This window comes from Pleurodeles waltl, chromosome 10 (genome assembly GCF_031143425.1).
Source record: "Pleurodeles waltl isolate 20211129_DDA chromosome 10, aPleWal1.hap1.20221129, whole genome shotgun sequence".
NCBI lineage: Eukaryota > Metazoa > Chordata > Amphibia > Caudata > Salamandridae > Pleurodeles > Pleurodeles waltl.
This window is the reverse complement of record NC_090449.1, coordinates 1,011,050,103-1,011,066,705: the sequence shown is the minus strand read 5'-3', so window position 1 is coordinate 1,011,066,705 and position 16,603 is coordinate 1,011,050,103. Positions and strand designations below refer to the sequence as shown.

The window sequence follows — 16,603 nt, the reverse complement described above, 5'->3', positions numbered from 1 at the left end:
TGGCTCTAGTGGATACAGAGCAAATAACATTAGGCCATAATGTAATTCTAAGACCGGAGATCCCAATTATGCAGTGGGTGATGAGTTCACCTAAATCTCACCTTATAGGACATGCACAAGAGGCTAGCATCATAAGCTGGAAATGGTACATACAAGACAGGGCTCGAGTAGGACCAGCAGGCACTGCAGCCCTACATGAACAGTTGTCAAAAGCCCCTTTACAGGATGAGGAGAGGGTGCAGGAGGTACCACAGGTAAAAGAGTCACCAGTAAGATGGAGTGCGCCATTTGAATCCTTGTCCCCTGAGGATAAGAAACATGTGTGGTTCATAGATGGTTCATCCAAATATGTGGGTATCAAAAGACATTGGAGAGCAGTGTCATACAATCCAGTTACCAAAAAGTTGCTGACCACCACAGGAGAAGGAAAAAGTAGCCAATATGCAGAATTGTATGCTGTGTATCAGGCTTTAAAGCAAGAGCTTCCTGGGACTTGTCACATTTACACTGATTCTTGGTCTACTGCCAATGGGTTAGCCATCTGGCTCCCCACATGGCATGCACATAACTGGTTCATTCACTCAAAGGAGGTGTGGGGCAAAGAGTTGTGGCAAGAAATTTGGGAAATGTTGGAACAAAGTAAAGTCACAGTTTATCATGTGGATGCTCATTGTCCCATTGACTCATTAGAACAATGGTTCAATTCCCTTGCAGACGATAAAGCCAAAATTGCAGAGACAGAAGTGGCAATACCGGATTCTGACTTGGTGGGGATGGCTAAATGGGCACATCAAAAATGTGGACACGTGGGAGAAAAAGCCACTTACAGGTGGGCAGAGATTAGCGGAATGCACATTCCCCTAGACTTGATAAAAACTATAATTTTTCAATGTCCTATTTGTCAGCACACACAACAGAGATCTGTCCTGCAAACAGTTAAAGGTCAGTTGAGGAGAGGAAAGTTACCAGGACAGATATGGCAAATTGATTACATTAGACAACTACCGATTAGTTAGGGGTGTCAATATGCCTGCACCGTAGTGGACACTTATTCTGGATACTTGACTGCTGTCCCTTGCAATTGTGCTACTCAGCACCATACTATAAGAACTCTGGACTTGTTAATGTTATACTATGGAGTACCACTCCAGATCCAGAGTGACAATGGGTCACACTTCAAAGGCAAATTGATACAGGATTACTGTTCTCAGCACAATATTGAGTGGATATATCATATTCCTTATTATTCACAGGCCTCAGGATTGATTGAGAGAATGAATGGTTTACTGAAAGCTCAATTGCAAAACTTATCTGATGGAATTTAGAAAAAATGGAGAGAGCGTTTAAATGAAGCCCTCCAGATTCTGAATAATAGACTATTAACAAATGCTGAAACACCTTTGATGCGAATGTTAACTCCAGCTTTGCAAACACAACCACATGTGGCTACCAATACAATCACATACTGGGAAATAAAACCCAGAGCGTTAGATTCTTACAGAGCCACACCTGAAGCTGCAGGTCTTGACTTACATGCTTTACAAGCTTACAGACTAAAACCCTGAGAAATAGCGTTGTGTGAAACAGCTGTTGGAGTACAGATTCCCCCAGAGCATTTTGGATTGATTGCTCCCAGATCTGGATTGGCCCTTAAAGGTATTCAGGTTTTAGGGGGAGTGATTGATGCAGATTACCAAGGATAAGTCAAAGTTATTGTGTTAAATAGTGGAGAAGTTGACTTTTTCATTCAAATTGGAGACAAAAGTGCCCAACTTGTCATAATTCCAGTGTATGGATGATTGGTAAGGAAGGGGACCGCCCAGCCCTTCTTACTGTACGTGGAGAGGGAGGTTGCAGTTCCACTGATAAAAACCCTGGTGCTAAACTGTGGGTTGAATCCCCAAATGGCCCTCCAGAACCTGCAGAAATTATAGCAAAGGGCCCCAATAATGTTCTGTTGAACATGGAACCAGTAAAGGAAAAAAGGGAACATATTCCAGCTACTAAATGTTAGTTGTGAAAATGATCATACTTGTTTCTTTTACAGGTCATACTACAGTTTGTTTTTGCCGCCAGTGTTCCATGTGGTCTCTTTTTGGGCGTGTGTGTGTGGGGTCGGGAGGGACCCAACACCCCCAATCTCAACTTGATTGATCGACCACGTCATGCAAGACCTTTACTGAATCTGAATGAAAACATTTAGATTCATTTGGCGCAGACCATGCTCAATAGATCCGATTTTTGCATGGGCGCCATGTGAAGCACTGTGGATGTTTTGGCAACATGTTTGATCGCCATACCAACGCCAACAAGCATCTTGTTAGAAATTTTCAATGCTACTAATCATGACAAAGACGTGCAAGAACATGATGTTGAAACCCACTTAAGTCCCTATGAGTATTGCAGGGACTGTCAGGAAACAACTAATGACAAGTGGGATAATCTCACTCATATAATCACAACATTACTCCTGGTGACGTGTGCTACTACATGTCTTGTAATTCTCGTGACATCAGAAAATGCATTCAACTGCGCTTAGAAAAGAAAACATCAACCTCTCAAAACTTACCGTGGGAACACAGAGTTTTGTGCTTCTACCGAACGGACAATCATTGCATCGAATCACATGGTTTGTCGTCATCTAGTGACTGCCCCCAGTCACATTAAACATGTCGAGTTGCCGGTTGGCTGGCTGTTTTCGTGTGGAAACCTGACTTTCACTTACATTCCAGCTAACATGACGGGCGGGCAGTGTACTTTTACACGCCTGGGACTAATGATGTTTCCATCTAACTCAATATATACTTGCTATCCCAGAGATGTTATGCAATTAGATGAACAGTGCGATTCAGATATTCAACTATTATCCCAATCAGAGTATCTAAGCTTAGGTCTTTCCATAGTAGGCGTGCCTGGTTTAACTGTATATAACACCAGGCTGATCAATAAATTAGCATGTCTAATAGTTACAAATATTACTCATACTTCTATTGCTTTATCAGAATTTTTACTAGATGTGCGTGGTACCAGGAAAGCTACATTACAAAACAGAGCTGCTATTGACTATCCTTTGCTAAAACACAATCATGGCTGTAATGAGTTTGAAGGTATGTGTTGTTTCAATCTTTCTGACCATTCTAAATCAATCCAAGCCCACATTGATACACTACATACTTTAGTGAAAGGGGTAAAGCAGGATATAGATCAGGGATTGTCGGACTGGTTATTTCAATGGTTACCTAATTTTGGACAATTACATAAAGTTTTTGGTGGAATTTTTGTAGCATTAGTTCTTATTATATCTTTATGCTGCTGTGTACAATGTATTCCGAATTTTCTTGCAATGTTTCAACCGAAAAAAGTTGATTTTAAACCTGTAGGCTACACAACACATTGGTCAAAGGTTGGAATGTAATGTTATTTGAGTACTGACCACTAATGTCGTGTCACACCGCTTTGCACCTGGCTTAGCTGCCTATTGTCACGTTAGTGGTCACTGATTACAGACTCCATTTTGTATTCAGTCTAGACTCCATTTTGTGTTCAGCTTAGCTTTGCCTTCACGTTAAAGTATTTTTCTGTGCAAACATGTTCTGCAATGTGTTTTTCTACTTCGATGTGTTTTTTTCTTCTCACTGAAGAGTTAGGTCTGGTACACAACATGTAGGAGGTGAGCAGTTAGTATGATAAGGCCGTAACAAGCTAGTGTTTATCATAGGCAAGGGAACAGTTTGACTTTGGGAGGCATGCCTTGGGACGATGGCCAGCTCCAGACACATTCCTGTCAAGGTTTACCTAAACTAGCCAGCATTTTTTTATATTTCCATCTGAGAGGGAGGGCTTTCTAGAAGGGTCTCTCGTGGTGTTTAAGATATAAAAAGATGGCCCTGCTCAGTAGCGATGAATTCCGAGACCTCGGTCAGGATTGGACGTCAAATGCCTGACATTTTCCTGTGAGGGTGAGGATCTCTTTGTTGCAGTCGAACAGGGGTTGTCTTCTTGCTGGCATGAGAAAGATGAAGCATCTGGCAGGCCCTACGGTGATGAATTTGTATTAATTATTTGCTTTGCATTGCATATGAATATATATCTATATATAAATATATAAGTGTTTGTGTCATTGCCTGTATATATTTGCTGTTTATAGATTTAAGACTTTTATATTCATGGTCTCACGTTGTTGTTGCACATTTTGAAAGCACACTTTTTACTATTCAAACCTTCCTTCACGACCCTTGCAAAAAGCTATAATAAATGTCTTCTTCAGATTAAGAAGTACATTCCCGAGAATCTTTTCTACTCCTTTCAATATGTATTTCTTGGCTCAGTCAGAAGTAAAGCAAAACAATGTTCTAATGTCAGCAATGATGAGAGAGATTGGCCGATATGATGCACATTTGTCACGGGGCAACCCCTCCTTAGAGAGGACCTCTGTCGTGGCACAGTCACGTTCAGAGGTAAACAACCCACTCTGCAGTGCCTCTTCGTATGCATTTAGAAGATGGGGTGCCAGAATGGAGCAAAACATTTTATAATACTCTATTGGCTATCCGTCAGATCCCGCTGTTTTTCCTACCTTAAGGTCAGAGATAGGTGCATCTAATTCTTCCCTTGTTAGCAGCTGGACCAAGTCTTGGGCTAGATAGGGCAGGACATGTGAGAGTGGGATGTCCCAGATGATGGATTCTCCCTCCGTTAATTGTGATAAGGAGTGCCGAGCATACAGGTTCTGGTAGAAGGTCGCAAAAGTCTGATCTATTCCAAGCAGCTCTACCTGAGAGTCCCCATTTTGATCACGTATGGTCGGCACCACTCTGTCGGAAGCTGCTTGCCTCACCAGCCAGTATAATAACTTACCAGGTTTAGCCCCTGCTCCATAAATTCTACTAGTGGAAGCCTGCCAACATTGTCTGGCTTCTTCGAGAGATACTTGCCGCAATTCGGTCTGTGCCTACGACAACTGATGTTGCATCTCCTGTGTGTCTTACCACCGGGCCTGCCTGTCTAAAACAACCATCCTCTTTTCTAAGGTGATGCACTGTTCCTTCCGCTCTTGTCGCCATACATACCTTTTAATTATACATCTCACTGAAGGTTTGCATGCTGCCCACAGCGTCATTTTAGATTCAACTGAGTCCTCATTGCCGAGAAAAAAGGCCTGATGCTCCCCCCCAACAAATGCGGCACAATCAGGGGACTTCAGGTACCATGCACTAAATCTCCAGGTCGGTTGTTGTGCCTGCGGTGCATGGCCCAATATGCCCCTAGGAAGTATGCGAACAGAGCGCAGATTCATCAGATCTGTTGCCGTTAATCATAAGAGGTCTATGCATGCCTCAGTGTGATGGGCTGCGGACTGGTGAGGGGCTTTGGTGTGCCAGACCCGCCATTCGTCACAGAGACCCATAGAGTCAACCCAGGTCTTTAGACACGCTGAGCAGGCAGGGCGGCTGGGGCTAGGCTCCTCTGAAGTGTCCCAGAGCGGATCCGGGACTGCATTAAAGTCTCCACCCACTAGTGTTAGCCCCAGCGGGAAGGATGCCAGGAGGGACCTACGGACCTTCAATGTGGGCTACAGAAGATGCGGGGAATGTAACAAGACACCAGATTATATTGCCTGGCCGCCATTTGGCCTTCTATGCCTATGTATCTCCCTTGGAGGTCTACATGGATTTTTGTCGCTGTCAACGGGAGAGATGTGTGCCGCAATAGGACCATCCCTCTTGAGCCACGTACAAAGCCTGAGTGTTGAGAGAAAGTAGCCTCTTTCTAGCATGGTTAACCCAACTTTGGCCTGTTTGTCAGTGTGATTGACTGTGTCACTGGGATCCTGCTAACCAGAACCACAGTGCTTATGATCTCTCCCCTTTACATTAGGTTGATGGATACTGTTAAAACAGTATTCCACTCATAATTGGCATACTGGTGCCCCATAATAACCCCCTAGTTTATGGTTCCTAGGTATCCAGGGCATTGAGGTTCCAGGGGATCCCTATGGGCTGCAGGATTACTTTTTCCACCCATAGGGAGCCCATGCAAAGGCTTCTACAGGACTGCCACTGCAGCCTGTGTGAAATGGTGTACGCACCATTTCACAGCCATTTACACTGCACCAGGTCACTTATAAGTCACCCATATACCAGGCCTTCCAACCCTGAAGGCTGGGTACAGAGCACCTATGTGTGAGGGCACCCCTGCACTAGCAGAGGTGGGCCCATGTCATCCAGGACCATTTTCCAGGACTTCGTGAGTGCGGGACACCATTTTACACGTTCACTGGACATAGGTCAATACGTATGTCCAGCTTCACAATGGTAACTCTGAATATGGCCATGTAAGGTGTCTAACATCTTGGAATTATAACCGAATGCTGATTCTAGCATTGGTTGTGTAATTCCACACACTCTGGGGGCTCCACAGTGGACAGCGAGTACTACCATACCAGCCTTCTGAGGCTTTCCAGGCAGCCCTAGCTGCTGCCACCTCACAGACAGGTTTCTGCCCTCTTGTTGCTCAAGCAGCTCACGCCCAGGAAGGCAGAACAAAGAATTTCCTTTGGGACATGGGTGTTACACCCTCTATCTTTGGAAATAGGTGTTACAGGCATGGGAGGGGTAGCCTCCCAGAGCCTCTGGAAATGCTTTGAAGGGCACAGATGGTGCACTCCTTCCATAATCCAGTCTACACCGGTTCAGGGACCCCCAGTCCCTGCTCTGGTGCAAAACTGTACAAAGGAAAGGGGAGTGACTACTCCCCTGTCCATCATCACCCCAGGGGGGGGGGTGCTCAGAGTTCCTCCAGAGTGTCCCTGGGCTTTGCCATCTTGGATTCCAAATTGGCAGGGCACTCTGGGAGCATCTGAGTGGCCAGTGCCAGCAGGTGTCGTCGGAGCCCTCCCCTGATTGGTGCTTACCTGACCAATCCCTCTTTCAGGTCTATTTAGGGTCTCTCTCCTGGGTGTTTCCTCAGATTCGGATTGCAAGACAGCAGAAATACTCTGCATCCTTTACTTCACTTTGTACTGACGAAACTGCCTCTGGACCTTCCAGGAAATCTACAAACTGCAACACAGAAGCAAAGACGACTTCTGCAACATTGTATCTTCAGCTCCTGCAAGCAACTGCAACAGTTTCCAGGTTGGGCATCCTCAGAGGACAGCCAGTCTTCAGCCTGCACCAGAAGAATAAAGGAATCTCCACTGAAGGAAAGGAGTCACTTCTCTGCTTCAGCAGGCACCCCTCTGCAGCAACAACCGGTGGCTTGGGTCCCCTCTCCTGAAGAAGTGCGTGGATCCAGCAACATGGGTGGTGGACTGAAGTGGTCCCAACGGTCCTGAAGTCCAGCTGTCCAACTTTGGTGGAGATAAGAGCTTGCCTCCCCATGCAAGACAGTAACCCCGTGCACCGCGTATTTTGCAGTTGCCAAGGCTTGTTGGCATCCCTCCATGAAGTTCTCCGTACAGCTCCAGCCTCCAGCACTCTATCCTGTGACACACAGCTTCCTGAGTGGTTCTCCGGCAGCATGGGATCCCTTTGTGTAGTGCTGTGTGAGCCTCCTTTTGCACCTTCTTTGTCTCCATGCTGTGGGATTCCTGTGCGTGATGCCTGGGCTTCTGAGGGCTCTCTGAGTTGCTGAGAGCCCCCTCTGTATCCCTCTCCTGGGTAGAGGCCACCAGGTCCCTCCTGGTCCCAGGCAATGCCATTTTCTGCTAACCACGAGCTTTGCGTGTGCCAATGTTTGTTGGCGGAATCCAGTTACGCAAACCAGACTGCAATCATTCATCCGGAGTGGGACATCATCTGCACCAACCAGGAACGCGTATTCATCTTCTTGGGTGCAGTAGTGACTGTTCTTCTTCACCAGTGGTTCTTTTGCACCTTCATCTGGGTTAGAAGGGGCTCATATTCTCCCTGGACTTTTCAGTGCTTCTTAGCCTTGGTCCCCTTCTTCCACAGGTTGTCAGGTCTGGGAATCCATTGTTGGTGTCTTGTAGTCTCTTCTGGGTCTTGCAAAATCTTCTATCACATGTTCTTGTGTGTTCTAGGAAACTTACTGTGATTTATTCCTGCTCTGGGATGGGTTATATTACTTACCTTTGGTGTTCTCTTACATTCCCAGCGCCCCTCTACACACTACACTTGCCTAGGTGGGAAACCGACTTTTGCATTTCACTATTTTAGTATATGGTTTGTGTTCCCCCTAGGCTCATTTCTAATTATGGTGATTTTCACTATTTGCACTGTTTTCTAACTGTTTTTACATCTATTACTGCATTCTAGTGTATATATTGTGTATATTACTTGACTCCTAAGTGAGTATAGTCCCTAAGGTATTTTTGGCATTTGTGTCACCAAAATACAGTATCTTTATTTTTGTAACACTGAGTATTTTCTTTCATGTGTGTGAGTACTGTGTGACTACAGTGGTATTGCATGAGCTTTGTAAGTATCCTAGTTAGGCCTTGGCTGCTCATTCACACTACCCCTAGAGAGCCTGGCTTCTAGACACTGACTACATTTTACTAATAATGGATAACTGGAGCTGGTATAAGGTGTAAGTACCTTAGGTACCCACTACAAACCAGGCCAGCCTCCTACAATTGGAAAACCCTATTGTATCCAAAGCATCCTAGAAAACAGCATTTGGACCCCATTACGTGGGTTTCTTCTAGCAAAACCACTGTTAATGTGTATCTTTTAATGTAGCGTAAGACTGCAGCTCTTTTAATGCAGTCCAATAGACCGTTAACGTTCCATGAGTTCATTGATATCATTCGAAGAATGGGATAGTTGCATGGAGCCTTGGGGGATGCCCTGTGTCTAAGAGTCATCCTCCCATGACAAACGTTCACATATGCCTCAACATTTACAGCAACACAGTAAATGATTTGATGCACATAGTTGTGAATTTGGTTAGCAGTATTCACACAACTGTATACTGTACAAGCTAAAAGCAAAAAACAGGTAATAACAACCTTACCTAATGGAACAGTACCCCTTCCCCCCATTCTCCCTCTCCCCATACTTTCTCCCTAGAAGCATCTGTCACCCTTATAGTAAACATTTTAAAACTCTGGAGAAGGTCTAAAGCATATGATTAGAGAACTCCCCCATCAATATACGGATGCTTCGCCTGACAGATTGTTTCAAATACTTGAGGAAAAGGAGGACATCAACCCAGTGCATTCAAGCAACTGTTGAGCCCTGATCAAGGGGACTCCACTCCCCTCACCCATTCCATGACGGGAAATGGCTTAGAGTAACAACTGAGTAACAGTTAGCAGGCAGAATGGTACTCAATTGCAGAGATTAGGTTCCTATGTCCAAGGTGGTTAAGGCGATGGGTCGGAAGGACCCACCTCTGCTTGGAATATAGCCGGTGTAGACGACAGGGAGGTTTCAGGGGACTCCGACTGCAGCATCTCAGTCATTGGGGCTGGACTTGCCCCCCCCACTACTCCCTCTGTGTGGAAGTGAGTGTAGGAAAGTACCATCTTGCCTGGCAGGTTACTCCCATTTTTACCCTATGTATGTTTGTTTTTGCCTATGTGTCACTGGGATCCTGCTAGCCAGGATCCCAGTGCTCATGAAGTATGCCCTGTATGTGTTCCCTGTGTGGTGCCTAACTGTATCACTGAGGCTCTGCTAACCAGAACCTCAATGTTTATGCTCTCTCTGCTTTTAAAATTGTCACTGCAGGCTAGTGACTAATTTTACCAATTCTGATTGGCACACTGGAACACCCTTATAATTCCCTAGTATATGGTACCTAGGTACCCAGGGTATAGGGGTTCCAGGAGATCCCTATGGGCTGCAGCATTTCTTTTGCCACCCATAGGGAGCTCAGACAAATCTTACACAGGACTTCCACTGCAGCCTGCGTGAAATAACCTCAAGCACGCCGTGGGACATCTTCTGACCAAAGGAGAAGTTCCTGGCACCTTCCGTTGTTGCAGAATCTTCGGCTTCTTCCACCCGGAGGCAGCCCTTTTGCACCTTCATCCGGGGTTTAGTGGGCTCCTACCCCGCCGGACACTTGCGTGACTCTTGGACTTGGTCCCCTTCCTTTACAGGTCCTCAGGTCCAGGAATCCATCTTCAGTGCTTTGCAGTCAGTTGTTGTCCTTGCAGAATCCCCTATCTCGACTTTTCTGTCTTTCTGGGGTAGTAGGGCAACTTTACTCCTACTTTTCAGGGTCTTGGGGTGGGGTATCTTGGACACCCTTAGTGTTTCCTTACACTCCCAGCGTCCCTCTACACACTACACTAGGCCTGGGGTCCATTTGTGGTTCGCATTCCACTTTTGGAGAATATGGTTTGTGTTGCCCCTAGGCCTTTTTCTCCCTATTGCATTCTATTGTGTTCTACAGTTTTTGCACTACTTTTCTAACTGTTTACTTACCTGATATGGTTTGTGTGTGTATATTTTGTATTTTGTGTATATTACTTACCTCCTAAGGGAGTATATCCTCTGAGATACTTTTGGCATATTGTCACTAAAATAAAGTACCTTTATTTTTAGTAACTCTGAGTATTGTGTTTTCTTATGATATAGTGCTAAGTGATTTAAGTGGTATAGTAGGAGCTTTGCATGTCTCCTAGTTCAGCCTAAGCTGCTCTGCTATAGCTACCTCTATCAGCCTAAGCTGCTGGAACACCTCTATTCTACTAATAAGGGATAACTGGACCTGGCACAAGGTGCAAGTACCCACTATAAGCCAGGCCAGCCTCCCACAGTGAGTGGTGGACTAGTGCACAGTGCATGGAGGTACAGGAAGGTAGCATGTGTGAACAGGTATTAAAGAGAGGAGATAGGTAGTGTGAGGGAGGATGAGAGGGGGCAATGGGATTGCAAGTTGAGAGGTGAGGTGGGAGTGTGAGGGCGAGATGAAAGGGGATGAAAGTGTGTTGTTGGTGGAAATGCGAGGGAGAGATGTATTGTATTGGAATAGTTTGTTGTGGAATTGTGTGGCGTGGAATTGTGTAATAGAAATCGGTTGCCTGGTGTGCTGTAGAATTATGTGGATAGTAATTAAATGGTATTACGTGTAATGGAATTATATAGAGTGAAACTGTGAGTTACGAAGTTCATTATGAGGAATGGTGTTGTGTATTGGAATGCTGTGCAGTTGAATTATGTGTTGTGCTGTTAAATTTTGTGGCATGAAGTGGAGTATTGTGTTGTGGATTGGAGGTATGTGGTGTTTTGTGGAATAGTGCTGTGTAGTTGATATATGTGGCTTGGTGTGGAGCTGAATTGAGTGGCGTGGACCTGTGTGACGTTGCATGAAATTGTACTTATTGGAATGATCTGCTATGGTGTGAAGTGTGTTTTTGTGGATTGCAACCCCACCATATGACAAGGACAAGTTCTTGTTCAGCGAGATTTCCCATCCATATTTCACATATCTAAGTTTCATGAAAGAAGAGGTAATTATTTAAATACAGTCACGGCTTATCAACTAGAGTGTATTATAATTGCCATTTCACAATTGTTTTCCTATATTATCATTGTGAAATGGTCTACGATCTAGAATTAATAAAAGTGAACCAACCTCGGATGTGTTCAGCTATCCCGAGAGACTGGTTTTGCATGTGCCCCATTCCAGTCAAACAAGGGAGAGTTATATTGTACAATTACCTTTTAAGGCGCTTAAGCACCTACTGCTGCATATCCTCCCAGTTTTTGAGCACCTTGAAACATCGTCCAAAGATTAACTATTAGACGGACCAATGCTAAACATGGCTAAAAGACACTGATTTTGACAACGCCAATGACATTACTTCTGGGATTCCCGTGACCAATTGGCTTCACAAGATGTTGAGCCCCTTAAACTCTCTGCGGGCAAACGGAGCGGCTTATGCCTGCCCAGTAATAAACTTCCGAAGTCAGTCATAAACGATGTCAACATCAACACAGTCACAACGTGCAAAATAGAGTATGCATCGACTGCGGGCCGCTTGTTGCTGAGACATTACTTCCGGACAACTAAAGGATACTTCTCGAGCGGCTGGGCAGTCATTTCCGGGTCGGTCGGTGCGTCTTTTCACTGGGCGGATCCTTCTCGTTTCTACCCAATTGCAAGCAGCGTGATGCGATGTTGCCGCAAATGCCACCCGCCCCTAGCATGTCACTCAGTATGCACTAGTTTTCTGATTGGCTCTCGTTCTCCCACTCCTTTCCCGATATTTTTGAAGTATTTTTTGGAAGAGAAAGCAATTCAAAGATAGTTGGAATTTTAATAATCCGCTGGGAGACGGGAGGTGAGCAAAAATTATGGCTAGCTTTAGCCGAATTTGGGAGGGCTGTGTCGCAGGCGGGTCTTGGCTGAAGTGTTGTTGAACAAGTGGGTTGCTGGCATGTACACAGACATAGCTGCCTAGCTCTTTGTACCAGGGGGTGCAAAATGTTTGGTTCGGGGACCTTGAACTGCCTTCTTTCTCTGTATTCGTTCATTTCCGGCTAAGAAAAGCCGCTCTGTTATTTCCTGAGGTGTCATTAATTTTTATTGAGAAATTATGTTTCTAATCTCTGCTTTTCTGACAGAGATGACATGTAAAGGCGGTTCATTTACTTGACGTCCGATACATTGCCACTAGTTAAATGCAACTGCCATGTTTAATGCATATATAACCACATTATGTAAGTTTACCCCAGGGTACACCCGCTGACTGGTAGCAGGTCTCTAATGCTCCTCTTAATAAATTGCCCTAATTTCACATATGTTATATGTGTATTTGTATAGCGCGCAACTAACCGGGAGGGTAGCCTGGAACTGAAGCAGCAGCTGTATGGGTTGACAGAGGATCAGGGCTAAGTGAGGAGGCTCGTCTTCAATTTGTTGCGGAATCTAAGAATTGAGGAGGAGGATCTCATGTGCAGGGGTAAGGTCTTTCCAGGATTTAGGAGCAAGGTTGGAGAAAGCACAGCTTCCAGATCTAGACGTGGGTGTGCGAGTAGGATTCAAGCTGAGCGGAGGTGTCTGGTAGGTTTGTAGAAGTTTATGCAGTTGTTGAGGTACGTGGGACAAATGCTTTGTAAGTATGCGTGAGGAGATTGAAGCGTGCTCATTTGTGGATTGTGAGCCAGTGGAGTTCTTTTACGTGCAGGGTGGAAGGGTGAGCCTGGCCTAAGAGTTTTGTATGGTCTAGAGTCTTCTGATCAGTTGAGCGTTGATTTCAGCATACAGTGCATTGCCGTAGTCTAGATTGCTGGTGAAGAGGCTTGGGTAACGGTTCTGTAAGGTGGGGATCCATTTGAAGCTATTTAAATAGGTGGGGTCAAATTCTGTAGGTAGGATCCCAGAGTGAGTTTTCTTTGACAAAGTTAATTACTTCTGTTTTCTCAGTGTTGAGCTTGTTTTGAGCTTGAGGCAGTTAGTTATCATCCATCTGGCGACCTCGGTCATGGAGGCAGAGAACAGGTGTTTGACGTCTCGGAGAGAAAGAGTATGAGCTGTGTGTGGTCTGCATTGGACATGATGTTGATTCCATGGGCACTGATGATGCTCACAAGTGGGGTCTTGTAGGCGTTGAACAGAGTGGGGTTGAGTGTGTCTCCTTATGGATCTCGCAGATGAGGTTGATGTGTCTGAATTGAGGGTGGCCAGGCTGACCAACTGGGAACAGCCTGCCAAGAAGGAGCAAATCTAGGAAAGTGTGGGACCTTGAATGCTGGTTTTGTGCAGTTGTTGGATAACAGTGGGTTTGGAGACGGTGTCGAAGGCTGCAGAAAGATCCAGTAGGATGAGGGCAGCGTTGTCATTGTTTTATGACAAATTCTCAGGAAGACCAACATTGGACATGAAAAGGTACTTGCAGGTTACTGTCTTTCTCTTGTTACCACCTTTCTTTCTCGCCTGGCACTACACCCGCCTCTCTCTTGTTACTAAAGTGATCACCTGTTACTTAACTGATATCTGGAATATTTCAGAACAATTTCAAACTGGCTAATTTATTTATGTGAAGCTGGTATGTGAAAAGAATTTAGAAGTAGAGCAGGCAGCATTATCCTGCCTTCACTGTCTCTTGTGCAGCACTACTGGTCTTTTTGTGGTTCCGTAAAGACCACTAGCATATTTCCCTATATTTTCAGTGAGCAGTATAGATCATACTTCTGAGTGCTTTAAGTAGGATATCAAACTGTGGGGGAACTAGGTTTTAGTATAACAATCAATTAATCTTTAGCTCTGTCGTCCTTCGTCTGTGTAGTGTGGCCACTTTAAGGTTTTGGAATGAACCATAGATCAAATCGAATACGCTGGAGGTTTAGTTGTATGACTATTAACTTTCATTGATGCAAAATGTATAATTTCTATGTGTGAAAGGCTTCAGCAAGTAAGTGAATATTGTGACAGTACTTTTGGTGGGAAAGAGATAATTACAAACTTCAGCGTTTTTGCCCAAAGATGGTTAAAACTCTCTTAATTAAATGATCTGGAGGCTGTATTTTAATGATCTCGAATCTTTATGAAATTTGACCATGTACGCAAGGAAGGCTTTAAGAAGGAAGTGACTGTTGTGATTGTATCTTTCGGAGGAAAGAGACAAGCATGTATTTTCTGCTACTCTGCTCAGAAATTGACAAAGTAGCCTTTATCTATGATTTAAGGCATTAGGTTAATGGTGGATGCTTTGACACCTCGTTCTAGGACAGAGAAGTAAATAGTCCTCACCCTAGTGGTATCTTATTCTGTGCAGTGCATGACTATTCATCAAGTATGGGAGTTGACCACAGATTCTACTGTACGTACTGATGGTTTGATATGCATGACTTACATTTATTGATGTAAAATGTATAAACAAATTCTATATTCTGTGTCTCTTGTAATCTGCACCTGATGGGTTTGAATCCTAGAAGACTGTTCAGTTTTCAGTTTGTTGCTGATGTCGTTTTCATTCCTGGATATGAAGACAGGATTGGCTATTGTACTGTATCATTGTTTGGCTACACTGGAGTGTATGGTCACGGTGTATGTTCGGAGTGGTTGGCAGTGTCCTATCACACCTTTGTCCAAACAAGACTCTTAATTACCTGAAATAAAACTGACAATGAGTATTAACCAATTGTTCCTTAATCCTCCCTTCTGAATTTTCTTGCTTTGTCCCCAGAGAGTCCAATTTTCACATGCCTAACGACCCGTTTCTTTACTGCATAGGTGCTAAGCATTGCAAGGACCCGGTCCACTTAAGACACCCCACTTCTATTAAAAGCTGTGCTGCTGACCAGTATTGTATTTTAGCAATTGTACAGAGATTCCTTCATCTCTGTGGGATGTTGAAAGGCTTACCATCACGGGATAGCAAGCTACGCTATGGATGTTGTGTGGTTTGAAGGTTAATGGTTTTGTTTTGAATCATGTGGGGAAGTGTTTTCATAACATGCGTGATGACCACTGAATTGTGGTTATCGTGTCATAGGCTGCAGTGCCTGACAGTGTTGTGGGTGAAGTTATGTGAGAGAAAGACAAGCTAATTATAATTGTAAATAGGACTGCAGCTACAGACTACTAGCCTGGCCATAAGGGCAGCGGATGTACACAAAAAAGATTGCATAATCCGAGACGGCAAAGTGATCCGGCAGCATGCGCCAGACAGAGATGGTTTTTGGCTGAGTAAAAGGATGCCTAAAGGACAAGAATTAGAATTGGTGGAATGTGCAGTAGCTGTGCATTTAAAAAAAAGCAAAGGCACTGCCTACTGCTGAACAAATGCACCCCATGTACTAGGAACGAAGTGGAAGAGGACACGCACTGAGATGGATCTGCTCCTTCCTTATTGGAAAGACCCAGTCAGCCAGCCTAGCACCATACACCTCGGATGCCCGCACTGCGGAGTTCTGAAGGATCCTCCCTGAGCCCAACTCTCTTTATCGCATACATGATCCATCTAGCCAGCATCATCCTCTCTCACATCAACATCCTCTCCCACGCCAGTGGCACACAACTCTTTCTCTCCTTCATGGGCAACACTCCTAGTACCCTGACCAAGTTCCATGCCTGCATGACTGAAATCACCCACTGGATGAAGACCAACTGGCTAAAGCTGAACATTGACAAGACTGAAATCGGGATCTTATGGTGGACAACAGAGCTAGGGCCAACACTCACACCCGCCACCCATGCCAAGAACCTCAAGATCGCCATCAACAGCAAACTCAACATGACCCCCCAAGTTAACACCCTCACTGCCTCATGCTTCCATATCCTGAAGATGCTGAAGAAGATTTTTATATGGCTTCCAGTCAGCACCTGGAAAACCGTCACATACTCATTGTTCACAAGCAAGTTGGACTACCGGAACATCATATATGCTGGGATCAGCTTTAAACTCACCAGAATGCTGCAGCCCATTCAGAGCTTGGCAGCCAGACTCACTCTCAACATCCCATGCTGCACTCACATCACACCGCACCCGAATGAGCCCAACTGCTTCCCCATACATAGGACCACCATACTGCAACAATCACATCTGCTTTCACAAATCTTCTAGACACCCTCCGTTCGTCCAGACTCATCCTTGTACACTTCCTACGCATACGGGGAACATGATTTGGGGCTATATTGTGTACACAGCACATTTCCCATGTTTGCCCCAGACACACTT

General features: G+C 44.8%; 1 protein-coding gene across 1 annotated transcript in view; it reads left to right on the top strand.

The window, feature by feature from the left end:
- Positions 1–12,143: 12,143 nt before the first annotated feature.
- Positions 12,144–16,603, top strand: part of TOPBP1 (DNA topoisomerase II binding protein 1) — a 287,854-nt gene continuing 283,394 nt past the window's right edge. The window contains exon 1 of the mRNA XM_069211909.1: positions 12,144–12,262. The gene's annotated coding sequence lies outside the window, so the exon portion shown is untranslated. The remainder of the gene's footprint in view (positions 12,263–16,603) is intronic.